This window comes from Pelodiscus sinensis, chromosome 4 (assembly GCF_052426305.1).
Source record: "Pelodiscus sinensis isolate ZL-2025 chromosome 4, ASM5242630v1, whole genome shotgun sequence".
Lineage (NCBI taxonomy): Eukaryota > Metazoa > Chordata > Testudines > Trionychidae > Pelodiscus > Pelodiscus sinensis.
Window position 1 is genome coordinate 20598316 of NC_143055.1, and position 15562 is coordinate 20613877.

General features: G+C 42.7%; 1 protein-coding gene across 1 annotated transcript in view; it reads left to right on the forward strand.

Moving 5' to 3' along the window:
* Window positions 1-14846, forward strand: part of DOK7 (docking protein 7) — a 253658-nt gene extending 238812 nt beyond the window's left edge. Inside the window, exon 13 of the mRNA XM_089777787.1 lies at window positions 14712-14846. The gene's annotated coding sequence lies outside the window, so the exon portion shown is untranslated. The remainder of the gene's footprint in view (window positions 1-14711) is intronic.
* The last annotated feature ends 716 nt before the right edge of the window (window positions 14847-15562 follow it).

The window sequence follows — 15562 nt, forward strand, 5'->3', positions numbered from 1 at the left end:
TATTGTGAGAAAACAAGTAAAAGATTGAAATTGAAACCAAAATGTTTCAAAATTAGCAAAACATTTTGTTTACCCTTTTTGAAATTTGAGGTTTTGTCAGTTAGTAAAAGTTGGAGATTTACTTTTTCTCCTTATATAGGACAGGAAAAATCATGAAAATTCTCATAGCATGGAAAAGCATTTCCCACCCAGCTCCTTTGTTGAGCAGGTAACTCTACTCCTATCTAATTATTTTGATGTCAATCACTAAAAATTTAGGGAATTTTAGAAAACAGTATCATTTGCTCTTCTCATTCCAGCCCTGTGCTTACCTCACAGACAAGGTGATAGTGGACTTGGTGGTCAGCCTACTATCAGGGGATGCATTGGAATGGACCTTACTTGTTCTGGAGCAGGGCAGCCTCATCTTGACCAACTGGGAACTTTCTCACAAGTCTTCCCTACTATATTAAATGACCAACATCAAGTCTATGCAACTGAAGGGGTGGTGTGGAAGTTTCAGCGGGGACAAGAACCCACCATCACATGTGCTGTTTACTTGCAGTGACTGGCAACTGATGTGGAATGGAATGAGGAGGCCGTATTATAATAGATCCATGGGAACTGGAGCCAAGAGGTTCCAGTTGTAATTTCCCTGAGTCCTTCTGAATCCACACAGTTTTCCCAGTTTGAGCATCGCTCCTCAAACACTACACAGAGAATGTCTTCCTGGACTAGACTCAACAACCTCATCTGGCATTTGAGATTCAAGGTCAGGAAGAATCTATAGAGCATGAGGTTCTTGACTCCTGTCTGCACTAAGGTTGCTTCCAATACTTCATAAATTGAAAGGGCTATCCTGGGAGTCCACAGCTCACAGCTAGAGAAGAAGTTTTTCCAGAAACATTCTGACAAGCCTAGCCTGGGACCACCCCAGAGGGGGAGCACATGTGAATAGGGCATTGGTGTGAGGATTCAGCTGTAAAACCCAGGCCCGTGGAGGTCCTGGATCTGTGAGACTGCCTCATGACCACCCTCAGAGATGGAAAAGTAGACGAGGATGCATGGTGGCTGTCTGACAGAGTCATACCCACTACTGGAGCCAGGAAATGACTAGAGTGGACTATCCCAGCAATTGTGCAGACTTCCTGTAACTGCTGCCAGATCAGGCTCTGGTCTTGGTTTATGCTATTCTAATTCAGCCATCTCCCTGATTCCTGCTCTGCTCCACACACCAAGCTTCCACCTGGCTCCTGCTCCATGTCTCTCTCTGGCTCCTGCCCTTTCTCCTTGCTCCTGATCATCAGCTGCCAACCCTGGTGCTGACCCTGGCATCTGACTCTGAAGTAGTTAATGGCCCTGGCATTTGATATCTAACCATCGCTCTGATCCTCAGCTTTAATTCCTGGTCCCGATTCTGGCTCAGCCCCCTGGCTCTTGTACGTGGCGGTTGACTCTGGCTTTGATAGCTGCTTCCATTCTCTGACTTGGATGCCTATGCTGACAACTAGACTAGACGCCTGCTCTGCTCACTAGACCAGACCACCTTCACCCTGGTTCCTCACAGTGTGCGTGTGCTCACCTGTGAGGCTAACGGCTTCTTGCACTGCCCCTTCCTTCTGCATACCCAGAGAGACAGGGCACTCCACTCATCACTGCACGGTACCTCCTGCTGGAGGTTCTAGAGCTTTGCTCTGCTAGGCTAACACCCTTTCCAGGCACCACTCTAACTCAGTCTGCAGCTCTTCTCTCACTCCAGAAGCTGCTTCTTCCTTTTTGTGACTCAGCCTTCCAGCCAGGTCTCTGAGTGGTTTCCCTGTTGGGGTAATCTTTTAAAGTCTCTCTCCACAAGCAGAGGCAGACCGTTCTCATGCCAGCTGTTCTGGCTATGTTAGTACCAAAGTGACCCTAGCAGCCTCCCCATTCACTACCCTTAGGGATGCTACTTTACAAAGGATGGTAGGGGAACCTAGACTTACCATCAACTCTGGGTACCAGTTCAGGGCCCTATAAGGAACAGTTAAGGTATACAGCTACATTAACCTTATTGCTCCACCTCTGGATTCCTTCCTACCCTACATCTTCTTCCCTTCCTTATCCCTTTGCTCAGGGAAACATATTGCATGCTTCTACCATTTGGTCTATTGGTGCCAGCCTTCTGTCTTCACAGAATCCACCTGTTCCTTTATAAGTGAGCTTCCCTTCAATTAGCTCACTTCAAACATCCTATAAAGCCTCAATTTTGCAGCTTAATTGGCTGATTGCCCAATTCAACTCTAGCAGAGCCAGTTGGGGGAATATACCTCATCACAGGTATACAGCATTAACCAAACAGTTGTTTGCATCGCATATGGTTATGTCTCCATGTGGAAATGTCTTCCACACAATTTCATTTACAATGTGGGATCTATGGGGGTTGTTAGCATTTCTGGTGAAATTGCTGAGTTATGTGCTGCTGGATCATTGCTTATTGTATATGATTTTCCTCACTGATGCCACTTATATAAATCCAACTACCTTTGGGGACAAGAAGGAATTTTACAGAGGGATTTTCTTGAATGTATGACATTAGGGTTTGACCTCAAGTGAATTTTCACTTTCTTTGCTGTTCAGAGGATATTTCTCATCCCTATAGTTGTGGAATAGCTGGTGTGTTCACATAGTCACCAATATGCTTCCAAGCAAGCAGATCTTGCCAATAAAGCATGAGCCAGAAGAGCAGCTGTATCAGGTGATTCATCCTGTAGGTGCTAATGCACTTGTGTGTGAGGGTGTGTGTGGGAGGAGGGGTATTACTCACTAGCTTCAGTAGTTTTTTGTTAGTCTTTAAGGGTATGTCTACACTGCATTCCTCTTTCAAGAGAGGAATGCAAATGTAGCTGAGCAAAATTGCAACTGAAGCGTGGATTTCAATTTCCCATGTTCCATTTGCATAAATTGTGTCCGGATGCTTTTTTGAAATACCCTATTTTGGAAGAAAAAACACAGCCTAGATGAGGTTATTTTGAAAAAACCATCTTCTTTCGAAATAACCCTTACTCCTTAAAAAATGAGGTTTAAAGGTTATTTAAAAAAAAGGGTTTTTTTCCCCCTAAATGACCCCATCTAGACTGCGTTTTTTTGTTTTGAAATAGGGTATTTCAAAAAAGCACCTGGACACGATTATGTAAATGAAGCGTGGGAAATTCAAATCTGCGCTTCATTTGCAGTTTTGCTCAGCTGCATTTGCATTCCACTCTTGAAGGAGGAATGCAGTGTAGACATACCCTAAGATGCTACAGAACCATGCCTTTTTTAAAGTGTTTTTTTTAAAGTTACAGACTAACATGGCTACCCCTCTGAAAATTTTTAGCTTCAGTAGGATAAAATTTAGAGTGATGTTAGTAACTCTGGTGACTGTCCTATGCACTATTTTGAACTAGTTAGTACTGGAAATAGTTTCACACCATAAATTCATCATAGCCTGAACTGATGATGCAAAACTAGTTTTGAACAGAGCAAAACTAGTTCCAGTGCTAATAGTTCAACGTAGTGCATTGGACAGTCACACATTCACTTAACAAGGAGGCTTATTTCTGTGAATGACACTTTATGTAAGAATTAGAAAGCAAAATAATTAGCTGTGTCAGACTAAATTGTACTTGAGTGACCTCAATGACCAGTATTTCTAGGATCATTACTTTTTTAGATTCATAGTTTCAATGTACAGTGAGATTTTTTTTTCTTTGAGTCTCAGGCAACTCAACAGGTTGTCAAGGACTGTCTGTTCAGTGTTAAGTTCAGTTCTATTTGTGGTTAATTAGACACTAGCCACTTTTCTGTCTTTATTTGTAGTCTTTTACTTGGTATTAACTATCAAACCTAGGATGATAATATTGAAATGTCAGCACAGGACATGTATTGCACCAGTACATAGGAATATGATGTATAATTTTGCTTGGAAGGTGTGAAAAATAGAATCCAGGTGATTGCTTGACACCAAGGTTTGAAAAGGTATAAAGGGTACAAAAATCTTGTCAAAATTTATTGAGCAGACACCAAACTTGCAGGAGGCTGTTGGTTGATTTAATGCAGATGTTTGTATTTTAAAGAATGTTGAATAAAATATATTGGGAGACAAAATAAGATTATGTGACTAGCAAGACCATGCCTAATAAAACAGCAGAGAAAGGAATCTACATCTTCAGTGGCAGAAAGGTCTGAATGCATTTTTTCTCTTTTCAGTGTCATCAAAGTTTGAGTATGTCTGAAATAATTTGTAAATGTATTATATTGCCAGTTATAAATATTCTGTGGTGTGCTGGGATTTTCAAAAGAACCTAAGGGAGTTGGCAGTCATATGCCTTTGAAATTCAATGAACCTACCACATTTTGTATACTGTAGTGCACTAGATTTATTTGAATGAGAATACTGAATTGTCATATAGAAGTGTGGCGAATATCAGCAAGCATAGCTCTTATCTATTTTAGTGGAAATCATGCCCCCTTATTCCAGGGTTCAATTTAGCCTTCATCAATATATAAATAGCAGAAGTAGTCACCAAGCAAAATAGTGTCCAGAAAGTAAAAGATATTTGACCCTCTGACTCAAGCTTGGGGGAGCTGACTGCCATGCAGGGCCCCCGGCCAAAGTGGGAGGGCTGGCTCAGTGCACCCAGAAGGAGTCAGGCTGTAGGCTGAAGAAGTAGGGCCAGGGGCAGCTAGCCCTTGGCACCACCTGTACAGTGCCACACCTCACCAGTACTGCCTGGAACATGCAGCTTAGAACCCCTGCTTTTCCAGGCAGCCGTAAGAGCTGCATTGGAGTATGCCACATGATGCTGTGCTGGTGGTGATTTAAAGCGGGCAGGACTTTGGATGTTGCTGCTGCAGTAGCAGTGGCCAGAGCCTTGGACCCTTCTGAATCATTGGGCCTAGCATAATTTCCCTCTTTGCCTCCCCCAACCCATTGGGAGGAGGCTGCTCATGTTGATGCAAGTTAGGAGTTGTGCTACTTTGCCACTTAGGGTACATCTACACAATAGCGCTATTTGGGAATAACTGACGTTACGTCAAAATAAGCCATTATTTCAAAATAATGGAAGACTTCTTACTCTGACTCCTATAACCCTCATTCCATGAGGCATAAGGGAAGCTGAAGGAAGAGTGTTCTTCCTTTGACTTTCTGCTGTGTAGGCAGTGCCAAAAGCCGAGTTAAGCTATTTCAATGTCAGCTCCGCAATTGATGTAGCTGAAGTTGTGTAACTTAATTCAACTTTTTCCTTGCAGTATAGACATGCCCTGACAGTCAAATATACTAACTTTATAGCCAGCTCTTGTCTGCTGTGCAAGTCACACCACCATTTAGAATTGCTTCATTTAGACTGAAGACGTGAGCTGAGGGAACGCTGGAGGAGCTTGTTGTAGACAGATAGCTAAGAAAAAACAGTCAAGTATTTTAATAACAAGCTCTTTTTCTAAAACTCAGAAGACCTGATTCTGCTCTAACTCACTATGGTATAAATCAGGACTAACTCCACCGAAGCCAACACATTTGTATCACCATATGGAAAAGAATAAGGCCCAGAGACGGAATTGGAGCTATATGCTAGGAGGAAGGACTAGAACCGCTTTTTTTTTTTTAAAGTGAGGCATTTATTATATACTGATCAATAAAGAACAGGACATAATACTAGACTATGCTAGAGATTTGTACTGGTGAGAACCAAACTAATGCTTCTGGATGAAAGAGATTTAAGTCTGTGAATGACACTTTATGTAAGCATTAGAAAGCAAAATAATTAGCTGTGCCAGTCTAAAATGTACACGAGTGACCTCAATGTCTGGTATTCCTAAAGGCTGAATGAGGATCATTATTTTTTAGTTTCATGTTTACAATGTACAGTGAGATTTTTTTTTCTTTGAGTCTCAGGCAATTCAGACTCAGACTTCTTCCAGGAACTCACTGGCTATCTCCCAGTCTCTGGACAAAAAGCGGACTTGTGCTTATTTCCTAGCTAATCTATGCAATAATAAGGACAAATATAGCAAGGAAAAGAATCCAAGAATTCACTCTTCACTACATCAGTAACAAGCACAATAAAGAACATTTGCTATTTTGCAACTTTGTAAACTTATACATATTCATTTTGTTAGCAAACTTTTTTTAAACCGTTCAAAACAAAAATTAAGCTAATTGTTACTGAGAACCTGCCCCACACTAGCCCTGATAGGACTAAAATTCAACCTTGAAGGTTGTGAAGAAACAGCCAGTTAGGGCAATGGCTGGACCAAGCAGTCAGGGTCCAATTGGCCCATATAAAAGGAAGCTGCAGATGCTAGGGCAAGGCAGACTGCTGCAGGAAGTTCAAGGGATGGGGCTGGTTTCCTAGAGGGTTGTAGAAACTAGGACTTGCAGAACTGAGGCCTGAGAAGAAGATGAAGGAGTCAGGGGCAGGAGCTGAAGGTGCAGAGTCTGTGGGGAAGTGACCTGGGGAATTGACAAACTGGTGGAGAAAGAGAGGATGGGGAAAGCTATTATTTACAGGACTCTTGGGCTGGGACTCAGAGTAGTGGCTCCAATGAAAAAATAGCTGCAAGGAACAGCTAGACTGTTGTAGATCCCTAGAAGGGGGGGAACCTGGATTGTGACATGGCCAGAGGGCTGTGCCATAAAGCGGGGCAGTGACTGGAAATGTGGTGGTGTTGGAGATGGAGACAAGAATGGGAGAGCCACCGCTGTCACTGAAGGGACAACTGCTGACCCGAGCTAATTCCCAAAACAGCCACCAGGATGTGCCATTGTGGTGCGTGACAGTTATGTAAGAACATAAGAATGGCCATACTGGGCCAGACCAAAGGTCCATCTAGCCCAGTATCCTGTCTTCTGACAGTGGCCAATGCCAGATGCCCAAAGGGAGTGAACAGAACAGGGAATCATCAAGTGGCGCTCCTCTCCTGTCATTCATCTCCAGCCTCCAACAAACAGAGGCTAGGGGCACCATTCCTTCCCATCCTGGCTAATAGCCATTGATGGACCTAACTTCTATGAATGTATGTGGTTCTTTTTTGAACTGTATTAAAGTCCTGGTCTTCACAACATCTTCTGGCAAATATATTTATGGAAAAAAAGACAAATTGTCCTAGAGGCTCAGATGTTGCCTGACCAGAAAGTGTTGGACTAGAGAGGTTCAACTTGTACGAATAGAAACTTCATTCACTGATACAGAATCAGTTTGCCTTAGAATTGTTGCTGTACCTACTAATCTACACATTTAATTTACTGTTATCATTCTCACGTACTGTCTATTCATTTGAAAGCATTAGAATCTTCAGGCTCAGAGATGAGAGAGGTTTTTTTTAGTCAAACTGTTCATACGATTGAGCTGCAGAGATTTTTTTTCATCCCTTGTCACAAAGTTACATGGCAGAATCCAACTTCAAGTTCCACAGAAATGTTCATTGTTTGCTCATTTAAAATATGACATTTTTAGGTAAATCAAACAAAAGTGCAGTTATAGGAATTGTGGAGTCAGATCTCTTTATTATTGCTTAAGAAGCCAATATATTTATGGAACAGAAATTATCCACAGAATCACAACATTTCAGTGAAATATTACTCATTTTGTGTCGTCAGAGAAGGCAATTTCTGTTGGTAAGCAGTAGAAAGTTATTTTTAATGATAGACAGACAGTACCATGCTAGCAAAGGTATTTCAAACAAAAGCCGTTTATCTTCCTGGCTAACATTTCTGATTTGTCTATTTTTGAAATGAAACTCATCTGGCATTCTTATAGTATTTATCATTATTTTCATCCCCAGTGGGAAAGCAAGCAGTTTGATTGCAGAAGTTCCTTTGCAAGTGACAAGCTGAATTATTTCTAGACTGCATGTCAATTCATATACACCATCAGAGAGCTCTTTCTGTGTTTGAGAGCATGAAGATTTATTTAACTGGGAGTGACATAGATTTGCTTGGTTTTATGGTTCAGTTAGAAATTGGTGAAATTCGCCATTTTTATTATTCACAATTTCCAGGAATTAATAGTTACAAAAAAGGAATTCTTGAGAGTTTGCTGCCTCTATCCACCTTAAAAAAGTCCAACAAATTAGACAGCCCTATGAGAAACCATTTTGGAAAAAAATTTCTTTGAAGGCCTTAATGAAAATAGAATTTTTTTTTGGCTTTCATTGGTAGACAATTACACAGTATTTTCGAAGAAACACTAGGTCTGAGTTCATTGCTCTGTGGGCTACTATAAATTCTAATACAGTGCATTATAACTTGGATAAGGCACATAGTACTATCCGCAAGATAACTGGATAGTCAGGGATTTGCTAAAGGACATGTGACTGAGAGGTGTGAATACTTTCCCTGCAATAAAATGTGGGGAAAAAACTCAACCTCCAAAAGCTACAAAAACTGGCCCCCAGTTAAAATTCTCACTGGGTTCAGCAAAAACGAAAGACCATTTTTTGCCAAACAAGACCAATATTTTGTTATATTAAAATATTCAAGAGATTTACACCAGTAATAATTATTCTCTTAGCATTTACATACTGTGGCAAGGTCAGTCCCACTTCTGGGCCCCAGACCTCTGTTCAGTCCACAAATTCACAGTCTAAATACTGTGGCATGAATTCCACTTGTCCATGTCAGCGCTTGGGCTTCTGTCCTTTGGATAAAAGGTGTTGGAGTATTTCCATTTGTGGAACCTTTGGGGTCTGATGGCAGTTGTCACTCTAGACCTGGCTAGGATCTCTTCCTTCAGCTGGGGGTATTCAGTGGCTGCCTCCTTGGGCATGTTGAAATAGGTCTTCTGGGCCTCACCACTCAGAAATGGAACCAGGATGCTTGCTCACTGGGCAAGCCCTGTCCTTTCAAAGGCCAGGAGGTATGCCTCCACATCATCCTTCCCTGTCATCTTCTGGAGGTAGTTGTTGGCCTACAGGGATCAAGTCCTGTCTTGGCTGTACACCTGGGTGGTCAGGATCTTCATCTGCATTATCACCTCTTGCAACGTGGCTCAGTCCTGGGTGGCCTGGCTCATCATCAACTGATTATTTTCCTGCTGTAGCCATGCTGATTTTTTCTGGGCAGCCATCTGAACTCTGGTAGCTTTTTGCTGTGCTGTGGTGACTTGCACAAGTGCCTTTACTACATCCTCCATCTTGCTTTTCTTCCTTCTTAAGGGGCGGTTTTAGCCTACCGTGGGTGGGTCTGCTGCCGGGCCTCAAGGTAGCAGATGGTCCCACTCCTGACACCTGGCCCTTAGATAATTTATAGCAGCCCCAGCCCAGCTGCTTCCATTCTGCCCTTGATAGCTCAGGTCAGCTGTTCCTGGCTGCCCTGAAGTAATCCTCTCCTCATTAACCAGAACCATTTCTGCTTTTTAGAGCTGCCTCTTTCTCTGATCTAGCCCTCTAACCTGCCCTGTTACAATACAAACGTAGGAATGGCCATGCAGGATCAGATCAGCCTAGTATCTCATTCTGACTATGGCCAATATCAGGCACTGCAGAAGACAGTGTATTAAACTTGGTATAGAACAATATAGAACATAGGTAACCGGCTCAAGGCTGTCTTTCTAAACCAGTTTGGTTAGCTGCTGGCATATGCTTTGAATCCGGAAGACATTTTTTATAGAAAGCATATAAATCTATAATAACTATATATGTTCTCATCAACCATACAGATATTTAATCCTTTTTGAATCCTGCTAAACTCTTGACCTTAATGATATTTTGTGGCTCTGGTTTCCACAAGTTAATTATCGATTTTAGTAATTTTCTTTTATCTTTTTAAAATGTGTTGCCTTGCAATTTCATTGGATGTCCCCTTGTTCTTTTATTACCACAAAGGGGTAAATAGGAATGCCCAATTCACTTGGTGTCCATTCACTATATGAGGTTATTAATCTCCACCCTAAAAGGAACTGTTCATTTCTTTCCATCCACTTGTCTCTTGTTTATCAGGTGTTTTACTCTTCTGCTTTTAATTATTGCTTCAACCAATTCATTTGTTAATGAAGTAATTCTCATTCATCTGTAATTGCCAATCAGCCCAAAACCTCTTTTAATGTTTTTACCTACAAGATTTGCTTTTATTCTGTATTTCTAGTCTGGTAGCAGATTTCAGTGAGAAATTGCTAGTGTTTGCAAGCAGCTAAACAGCTTGATAAAGAACCTTCAGTCCTGTCGGATGTCTCACACGTGTTCTTAGTAACTTGTTGCTCCTCAGCTGATTTTTTTTTCTAGCATCTCCTCTTTTGACACTTTAATCAGTGACAATGTCTCCTCTTTGCTAGTTGAAAAAATAATCACCAAATAATTTATGACTGGAGGAAAGAGTTTGTTTACCGTTATATAAAGCAGCTGAGGGTATGTATGTTTTCCCTGCAACTTGTGTAGACATCCCTCAGCTAGCTACTGCCTGAATGACAACAGTAATGAAGCAGCAGCAGCAGCATGGCTGGCAGCATAGGCCGTCCAAGTATGCACATGATCCAGGAGATGGTCTCTGGCAGCTAGCCAATGCTGTCCTGGCTTCACTGATAGTGTCATTCTAATGAGCTGGCTGAAAGCTGACTCTGTTACATATACATTTGCTGCAGTCACACCTTGGATTGCAAACTCAGTGTTAGGAAGTGCTCAGTTAACTGCCATTAACTTTGCTGAAATCAGGATTTATATTCCTACCCTGCCACTAACTGACCTTATTAGGTAACCACAGCCCCAATGTGTGTCTACCGTCTTTTCCCTTCTCCTCAGGGTTGTGGGCAGTGCTGCTGACACTGGTGAGTGGGGGGAAAAAAAGGGAATAGTTGACGCAGAGCCTGGAGATTTAAAAGGGCCCAACACTCTTGGTCACCACCACAGCAGGGGCAGCTGGAGCCCTGGGCCCTTTAAATCAGTGCCAGAGCCTTACACAGTGTGCTCTGGGTGGCATTAAGGGCTAGCTGGGTGGGGGAGCACAGCATGGTTCGGGCAGCACTGAGGCCTGGTGTTAGGATTGAAAGCTTTATTCTTTTTATATTTGTATTTTAGTAATGTCGTCTAATAATATCAATAATATAACATGGCAATAATATAACAATATACATATATATCAATATACATTTAATATTGTATTGAATTAAGTCCTTTTAGTTAAATGTTTATTCCTTTGTCCTAAAAGTGAGTTTAGTAAATGGGCCTAAGTGGAAAGACAGTTCTGTGTCTGTGTTAATAAGATTAGAAAAATGTTGAAGGTCGAAGCCTTAATTGCTTGATTTACAACGCCTCTTTGCTTTGCCCAATGCAGATCTATGTAACCTCGAAAGTCTTTGTAACATTGCTCATGTGTGTGAGAGGAGTGTGAATGTGTTGAGATAAGATGCAAAGTTATATTGCTTAGAACCAGAAGACCAAAGAAGGGGGGTGAGCATGGGCGATGGCCAGAAGACGAGACGACCTGGCTGCAGAGAAGCCATCTATAACCATCGATGTGTACCCCCTGCTCACAAGAGGATTGGCAGACTGAAGAGCCTTGAAGCAGAGAGGGCACCCCAAAAGATGATTGATTACAGGATGAGCTTTGGAAGATGTTTGTGAACGACTGACATCAACAAGATAACATTCCAGTCACAGGCTGACAGAGCGGAATCCATGGATTTCAACAGAGAAAAGGATTATGAAAGCAATGTGCTTTGCTATGGAACTTAGGGTTTGTCTGCCACCATCCCCCAGAGGAGTATTGGATTGACCCTGCTCCCCCTGTGTTCGATCTAGGTGGTCACTAGGCTGACACAGACTCTGGACTGGTAACTATGACATTATCTGGCAAGACTGTGTATGCATGATGTTTTGTGTGAGTGATTGAAAAGCATGTGGAACTGTTGCATTCTCAATAAATGCAGCGTACTTTTTTTCCCTTATAAAAGATCTCGTGTGCTTCATTTAAGCATAACTCTGGGTGCCCCAGCCCAACCCCTTCCTCCTGAGGTCCTGCCCCTTCTGGGGAGCCAAAGACAAGACATCCTCACTTTGCACAGGGCCTGGCAAATCACATTGTCCTGGGCCTGAGTATGGGTTCTGGGTTCACCTGGTCCTCTACCCATGGAGACTCCAGCTAATGAAGAGAACAGCAAGGGCTAGTTCTTTGGGAAAATATTTAACACAGTCTTATACAGAGCAAACAAAAATGGAATAGCCATCACAATCCCCAGGAGTAATAACATAGTAACTGGGGAATAATTAGACATGGGGAATAGAGGATAAGGGCCTTTGCAAAAGGAAATTAGGATAATAAGATAAAAACTAACACTACATAAGTCTACCCCCACCACCTTTGCAGCCAGTACATTCCATTGGAAAATAATTAGACTCTATTATGACTGCCTGGCCTGGCACTGGAATGAACCCTTGTCTCCTATTCCCTGGACTCCATACGTCTACACAGCAAACAGTATAAAAAAAAGTACAACAGCAACTTTCAGGGCCTGGGTTTACAGACTTGGCCTGGTGCTATGGTGCTAAAAATAGCCCTGGAGATGTTCCCACTCAGGCTGGAGGTTGGTTCTGAAATTGAACCTCCTCCCTCAGCTGGAGTTTGGGCTCCGAAGCACAAGGCAGAATATCTACAAATCTGTTCTTAGCACCCTAGCACGAGACCCAAGCTGTAGACCTGGATACTGACACTTGCTGATACTTTTTCTTTTGTCAGTGCCTCTGCTCAATCCCTCCAAAACACAACTGCTAAGCTGACAGCTCATCTTCCTGCCTCCCTGGAATCTTTCCACTTCTTCTCCCATCCACACTGGATCAGATTTAAACTCTTTCTTCCTTCCTATGCTCTACATAATTCTTCCCCTTTCCTGCTTCTCCAGCCTTCTCCCTTATTACATTACCAACTTCCATCCACTAATGGTGTCATTGGATATGCCCAGGAGTACTGGAGCCTTTTGCTCATGCCATTCTTTATGATTGGAACATCCCCCATTCATTGTGTTCTCATTTAGGCCTCCCTCAGCAAGGTATTTTAACATGTGTATGACTTTAAGCATGAGACTGATGCTTTGAAGTCAATAAAACAATTTACACCAGCTGAGGATCTGTCTGGATAGTATGACCCATATCTGCTGATGTATCTTGCTGAAGCAGGGCTTCTGTCATCCGAATTCTCTTTCATCCCTTTGTGCATATTCATCATTCAGCACCTTGTTGTGAAAGCAGGCTCTTTGCTGGCCAGGCCTCTCGCGCGTATTGCCATCCGAGCAAAAGGTCAACTTCCCCTTGATGAAAAACCCTTACACTATGTAACTTAAAGATCAGCGAAGAACAGGAACAAAAACCAGACCTGAAAAGTTCATGTAAAATTTGTGCTGGTTGTGCTGACTGTGCCATGCCCGATAAGGCAGAAAAGAAAAAAACAGGAAACCATCTCACCCCCTTATTCCTGTCACTTAACAGACAGGGTCTGCTAGCCTATCACAAAAAGCACGCAAAAGCTTTCTCTATAAAACAGCTTCCCCTCCTGTATCAAACTGAGGAATCCCGAATAACCATTGAAAGGCAGAATATGAGCCAGGTCCGAGGACTGATCACCCGAGGGCCATCTCCCGCTCACCGAACCAAATGAGTTCCTGTAGAGCATAACGTATACCAAACATAACGTATACCAAATATGTTGTTGTTGTTGTAGTTTCTGTGTCTGTTAAATGTAAGTATTGTTATTTGAAATTGTTTAAAGGTATTGTTAAGTAGTAGTGTTAAAAGTTTTAGAAAAATGATTAGTCTTATAAGTAAGACTGATGTAAATGTAACTGTTAATAATCCCTAGTCCCTTGTTAACAACTATTGGGATTTAGAGAAACCTCAAGGAATTTTCTTTACTGTATTGCATTTTGGCTATTGGTCATTCTAATAATTATTTGGTGCCTACGTATGTAAGAAATTGATAAAATAATAATTTATACGTAGAAGCCCTTTAATAAAAGTTTAAAAGATATTTAATATTAGTTTGCCTGTTTCTGCGCCTCCCCGGGCTAGCCACATTTCCGAACCTTTTACTTTAAACTACACTTGTAACTACTAGCTAAATGTTTTTACCACGAACCTTGAAACTACTTTTCCCCTTCTAATGGATGGGTCAGTTCTATTAATTATTGAAGGGAACTCCACTTTGGGTACACAGTTTATGTTTCCCATCCCTTGTTACTTAATATATGCCACTTCAAAGATTGCTTTGAACCTGGATTGATGTTAACGATCAAGCAGGAGACAAGGAGTCACCCCCCACAGTGGAGGAGACCAGGCCTTGCACCACCAAGGTTGAGCAGTCTCCTGCCACCACTGCGAGGAGGAAACGTCGAGTAGTGGTGGTTGGAGACTCTCTTCTGAGGGGAACGGAGGCACCCATCTGTCGCCCTGACAGCTCATCTCGAGAGGTATGCTGTCTGCCAGGGGCCCGTATCCGAGATGTTACGGAGGCATTGTCGAGGATTATCCGGCCCTCTGACTACTACCCCATGCTACTCATCCACGTGGGCACAAATGATACTGCCAGGTGTGACACTGAGCGGATCAAGTGTGACTACAGGGCTTTGGGAGTACGGGTGAGGGAGTTTGGAGCGCAGGTGGTATTCTCTTCTATCCTTCCTGTCAAAGGTAGGGGCCCGGGCAGAGAGAGGTGCATCCTGGAGGTGAATGCCTGGCTGCGACGATGGTGTCGCCAGGAGGGATTCGGCTTCCTTGATCACGGGGTGCTCTTCCAGGAAGGACTGCTTGGCGGAGATGGAGTTCACCTTTCCAGGAGTGGGAAGGCCTTGTTTGGACACAGACTGGCTAACCTTGTGAGGAGGGCTTTAAACTAGGTTTGTCGGGGGCAGGTGAGCAAAGCCCACAGGTAAGTGCTGAATGTGCGGGACTGGGAGATGGGTTGGAAATGGGGGGGACTACGGCCTATAATGGCAAGGAGAAAGGAGGGTCAGGGCACAACAGGGAGGCAAGATCAAATCAGTATCTTAGATGCCTATATACAAATGCGAGAAGTATGGGTAATAAGCAGGAAGAACTGGAATTGCTAACCAATAAATACAACTATGATATCATTGGTATTACAGAAACCTGGTGGGATGGGACGCATGATTGGAATATTGGTATGGAAGGGTACGGCTTGCTCAGGAAGGACAGACAGGGAAAAAAGGGAGGTGGGGTTGCCTTGTATATTAAAAATGTACACACTTGGACTGAAGTGGAGATGAACGTAGGAGATAGCTGTGTAGAGAGTCTCTGGGTTAAGCTAAAAGGGGTAAAAAACGAGGGTGATATCATGCTAGGAGTCTACTACAGGCCACCTAGCCAGGTGGAAGAGGTGGATGAGGCCTTTTTTAAACAATTAACAAAACTATCCAAAGCCCGAGATTTGGTGGTGATGGGGGACTTCAACTATCCAGACATATGTTGGGAAACTAACACAGCGAGGCACAGGCTATCCAATAAGTTTCTGGACTGCATTGGAGACAACTTTCTGTTTCAGAAGGTTGAAAAAGCTACCAGAGGAGAAGCTGTTCTGGATTTGGTTTTAACAAATAGGGAGGAACTAGTTGAGAACTTGAAAGTGGAA